Here is a 6,000-nt window from a genome sequence, read left to right on the forward strand (position 1 = left end):
GCCTAAGCAGCCTGGCAGAGCACACGGCTGCTGACGAGACTTTACAATTGCTGTCTGCAGTCATCCGGCGTGGCTGGCCGGATAAACAACACGGCACCCCGTTCGCGATCCGCCCATACTTCCTTGTTCGCGATGAGCTGGTGCTACAGGATGGGATTATAGTCAAGGGTCACAAAGCAGTTGTCTCAGCCGTTCTCCGGGGACAAGTACCACGATGCCGTCCACAGGGGCCACCACGGTGTAAAGGCAACCATACAACGGGCGCAGAGTATGTTTTACTGGCCTGGTATGACCAACGACACACGTGAAAAAACTGAGCTCTGTGCCATCTGCAAAAGCCTAACGCCACACCAGCAGAAACAACCTTTACTATCTCACCCAGTTCCTCCTCTGCCATGGTCCACGGTAGCCACTGACATATTCGAATGGCATGGGAAACATTATCTGGTTCTCGTCGACTCATATTCGGGCTGATTCGAAATCGACCTACACCAAACCATCACATCTGAAGCAGTCATCCAGAAGTTGCAACTCCATTTCTCCATGCACGGTTCCCCTGTACGCCGCCTATTCAACAACGGCAGTCAGTTCACCAGTCAGCTTTTTAGAAACTTCGCTCAACGAGGGGACTTTCGACATATTCAATTCAATTCAATTCAACTTTAATGTCATTGCACAAATACTGAGTATCGGTACAACGAAATGCAGTTTTGCGTCAGTCCGTAGTAGTGCAATATAGAAATTAAAAAAAAAAAAAAAAAAAAAAAAAAAAAAAGAGGAAAAAGAAAAAAAGAAAATGCAGAATAATTAAACAATGGGGACGGAGGGACCGGAGGAATCTATCGGCGGGACTCCGAGTTCAGCAATGCGACGGTATGATTGTAGAAGCTGTTCCTCATCCTACTGGTACGAGACCTGAGGCTCCTGTACCGCCTCCCTGATGGGAGGAGCGCAAACAGTCCATGATTGGGGTGGGAGGGGTCTTTAATGATCTTCCCAGCTCGTTTCAGACACCGTTTTCGGTGGAGGGCATCCATGGCAGGGAGCGGGGCGCCGATGATGTGCTGCGCGGTTTTCACCACCCGTTGTAGTGCCTTCCTGTCCGCAACAGTGCAGCTGCTGTACCATACCGTGAAGCAGGCGGTCAGGATGCTCTCGATGGTACACCTGTAGATGTTGGTCAGGATCTGGGGGGACAGGTGGGCTTTCTTGAGCCTCCTCAGGAAGTAAAGGCGCTGCTGTGCCTTTTTGATCAGCTTGGAGGTGTTGAGGGACCAGGACAAATCCTCCGAGATGTGTACCCCGAGGAATTTGTAGCTGGAGACGCGCTCCACCTCAGTCCCGTTTATGTGGATGAGGGTATGTCTGCCCCCTCTGACCTTCCTGAAGTCGACAATAAGTTCCTTCGTCTTCTTGGAGTTGAGGACGAGGTTATTATTGGCACACCAGGTTGTCAGGTGCTGGACCTCCTCTCGGTAGGCTGACTCATCGTTGTCACTGATCAGTCCTACCACCGTGGTGTCGTCAGCAAACTTAATGATGGCGTTGGATCCGTACTTAGGGATGCAGTCGTGGGTGAAGAGGGAGTAGAGGAGAGGGCTGAGCACACAGCCCTGTGGCACGCCGGTGTTCAGTGTTATAGTGGTGGAGTTGAGGTTGTTGACCCTAACAGACTGTGGTCTGTTGGTGAGGAAATCCAGTGTCCAGTTGCAGAGGGAGGTGGAGATGCCAAGCCCGCTGAGTTTGGTGATCAAGCTGGCGGGGATGACAGTGTTGAAAGCGGAGCTGAAATCAATGAACAGCAACCTGATGTAGGAGTTGTTGTTGTCCAGGTGGGTCAGGGCAGAGTGTAGGGCCGCCAATATGGCGTCCTCCGTAGACCTGTTGGCCCGGTAGGCAAACTGATGGGGGTCCAGTGTGGGGGGGAGGCTGGCTTTGAGGTGAGCCAAGATCAGCCGCTCAAAGCACTTAGCAATGACAGGGGTGAGTGCCACTGGGCGGAAATCGTTGAGGCTCCCTGTGGCTGACTGTTTGGGCACTGGCACGATGGTTGATGTCTTGAGGCAAGTGGGGACAACACCCTGGGCCAGTGAGTGATTGAAAATGTCGGTAAAGACTCGGGATAGTTGTCCAGCACATGCCCTAAGCACCCGGCCAGGGATGCCATCGGGGCCGGCAGCTTTGCGCTCATTCACCTTGCTCAGTGCATCTTGTACAGCAGAGGTGGAGAGACTGAGGGGTTGTTCATTTGGTGGTGGAGCAACTTTGATGGCTGGGGTTTTGTTATCACAGTCAAAGCGAGCATATATCACCAGCAGCCCTGAGTTTCCGCAGTCCAACGGACTCGCCTAACGGGCTGTCCGAAGCGCTAAACAACTATTGGAGCGTTCTTATCTTGCTAAATCCGACGTCTACCTAGACTTGCTCAACTTAAGGAACATTGACTATGATCCCATACTGGGTTCTCCAGCCCAACGACTGATGTCTCGCCAAACCCGTGCTGCCCTGCCCGTACCCCAGCAGCTGCTGCAGCTACAGGTCCGTTCACCTCCCGCGGTCCAGAAACAACTACAAATGAAGCGCGATGCACAAAAACGATCTTTTGACAAGTCCAGCAACCCACTTAAACCTCTCTCCAGTGGACAGGTTGTTCGTCTCCAAATCAACAAGGGCTATGGCCATCTGGGTCACTTCCACAGCCCTGCTAAAGAACCGCGCTCTTACCTAGTAAGCGCGGACGGGGGCATTTACAGATGCAATAATAATAATGGATGGGATTTATATAGCGCCTTTCTAGAATACTCAAGGCGCTTTACATCGCATTATTCATTCACTCCTCAGTCACACTCGGTGGTGGTAAGCTACTTCTGTAGCCACAGCTGCCCTGGGGCAGACTGACGGAAGCGTGGCTGCTAATCTGCGCCTACGGCCCCTCCGACCACCACCAATCACTCACACACATTCACACACAGGCAAAGGTGGGTGAAGTGTCTTGCCAAAGGACACAACAACAGTATGCACTCCAAGCGGGATTCGAACCTGGCTACCTTCCGGTCGCCAGCCGAACACTTAGCCCATTGTGCCATCTGTCGTCAACCGTGAACATCTCCTTCCTGTGAAGGAACCACGTTCTGCGGCTCTGTATCCAGATGTTTTATATACCGTCCCATTGCTGGGCTGACTGCTCCACAGACTGTATCCTCCGCGGCCTCTCCACGGCGTTCAGCGCCCAGCCCGCCTATTTCACCACCTCCACCCGGCGGGTATCCGGTGACGTCCCCGGTAACTTCCTCGGTCACTTCACCGGTGAAAGGAGGAGATGCGGATTTATACCGCACGCGCGCCGGACGGGTCAGCAGGCCACCCCTTAGACACGGAGATTTTGTGTAATCAGCTATACTTCCCCATATGCGTTATTAGCGTTTCGGCTATTGTAGATTGGTTACTTCCTACTAACCAATTGTAGTGCTTGTTAGTAGATGTTCTGCCTACTATGCGGTTTATATTATCAGAAGTCTGCTTGAGTAATTAGTCTCAATAGCCGCTAGTTTACTGTAACACCATGCTGTGAGCGAACTTTAACAAACATGTGTTGTACCTTGACATAGGTATGACTCAACCCATTACACAACCCATTACACCCTAACCCCATTGTCCCGCCTTCTCCCCATAACCCCTGACACCCGTACTAAACAAGAATCTATCTACCCCTGCTTTAAAAATATCCATTGACATGGCCTCCACAGCCTTCTGTGGCAAAGAATTCCACAAAGATCAAGCACAATATTTTTATTGACACTGAGTTTGAGTTTAGTTTATTGTCACGTGTACCGAGGTACAGTGAAAAACGTTTGTTGCGTGCTAATCAGTCGGCAGAAAGACAATACATAATTACAGTCGAACCATTTACAGTGTACAAATACATGATAAAGGGGAAAATCTGACCTTTCTGTCCTGGACTCCTCTACTGTCAGATTGAGGTCCAACACAAATTAGAGGAACAGAACCTCAGATTTTACTTGGGCAGTTTACAACCCAGCATTATGGATATTGATTTCTCGAACTTCAAGTAACCCTTGCTTTCCCGCTCTTTCTGTCCCTCCCCCACCCTAGTTCTCCGACTAGTTTCACTGTCCTATTGATTAATTTTATTGATTGTGTGTTTCCTTGCCACCTTCCCCATAGTTAACAATGAACCATTCTACATTTCCTTATCATCGTGCGCTTTAATATATCATTTTCACACCTCCATATCCCTAGACCAGGTGGGGAACCTGCGGCCTAAAGGCTGCATGCGGCCTTCAAGGCCATTAAGAGCGGCCTTTTGAATGAATCCAAATTTTGTAGAACAAATCTCTTTATTTTCATTAATGTTTTTCTTCGTCAATTATTATTTTTATTTTAATCTTAAAATGAACGTATTTAAAATACCAAAGAGTAAAAGAAGATTCAACTAAATAATCCTCCCCGACTGAAGGCCGCAATTAAAACATTAGTAAATCATGAGGGCTATTTTAATAAAATAATGTACATTTTGAAGTATATCTAATTGAAGTTTCTTGGATGCAGCCTTATTAGATTACAGCTAACTTAATGCGGCATTCCAACATGAAAAGATTCCCCACCCCTGCCCTAGACACTCCCCTGACTCTCGGTCTGAGATGGGTCTCGACCAGAAACATCACTCATTCCTTCTCTCCAGAGATGATGCCTGTCCCGCTGAGTTACTCCAGCACTTTGTGTCTTATCTACTAATGTGAATACTGTTTCCTGGTCACCATTACTGTCACTGAGTTTTCGTTGTTGGTGTAGGTAGCTTGCTGAGTTTAAATTGCCTGTCCTCCACATGTCATTCAAATTCAGGTCCTGCTCTCTGGATCTTTGTCCAGTAATCAACATTAATGCTACCTTGGAGACAGCACGGACAATTTGCCTCCCACAAAATCCCACAGCCAACAATGTGATAATGGCCAGTACAGGAAAGGAGATAGAGGGCTTAGTAGCGGGGTGTCGAGAAAACAACCTCTTCCTCAACGTCAGCAAAAAGAAGGAGCTTGTCCTCGGCTTCAGGAAGCAGGGGGGTGTACACACCCCTGTCTGTATCATTGGTGCTGATGTGGAGATGGTTGAAACTTCAGGTTCCCTAGTGTAAGAATTACCAACATTCTCTCCATATTGACATTCCGAACAAGAAAGCCTTTAGACTTTACTTTAGACTTTAGAGATACATCGCGGATATAGGCCCTTCGGCCCACCCCATCCGCGCTGACCAGCAATCACCCCGTACTCTAGCAATATCCTACACAATTTTAACAAACCCAATGAAACTACAAACCTGTAATGCCAGGTTGATTGCATTCGTCGAAACAGGGCGGACCACGTGAAGGTTGCAATCTTTTTATATCAGCTCTTTTGCGGTAACAACACAAAGGGCCTGTCCCACTTTCACAACCTAATTCACGGCCTTTTGTACTCGTGGACATTTTTCATCAGGCTAGAAAAAACGGCCCGACCTACTTGATGCCACGAGTACCTACGACTAGCATCAAGACCTATCTACGAACTACCTACAACCTCCTACGACCTTGTGGCGACCATGCTGCGAGTATGAGTCAAGGGCAAACTCGGCAGAGGTCGTGAATTAGGTGGTGAAAGTGGGACAGGCCCTTAAGTAACACCATATTCTGCATTGTTTTTCTCTCTTGCACTATCAAGATGTTCTCATGTCCAGTATGATTTCCCTGGATATCATACTAAAACAAGCTTTTTTCATTGTATTTTGGTACACGTGACAATAATAAACCAATAATACGATCAATAAATTATTGAATTGAGTGAGAAATGATTATTGGTCATGGCATCAGGGATAATTCTCCTGGCCTTTGAAATAACGCAATGGATTTTCTACATCTACCTTAGAGAGTTGTCAGGTCTCAGGTTCAATGTCACATCGAAAGGACTGCACTCCCTTGATGCTCTGGAGTGTCAGCCTGGATTTTG

This window comes from Amblyraja radiata, chromosome 31 (assembly GCF_010909765.2).
Source record: "Amblyraja radiata isolate CabotCenter1 chromosome 31, sAmbRad1.1.pri, whole genome shotgun sequence".
In the NCBI taxonomy this organism is placed as follows: Eukaryota; Metazoa; Chordata; class Chondrichthyes; order Rajiformes; family Rajidae; genus Amblyraja; species Amblyraja radiata.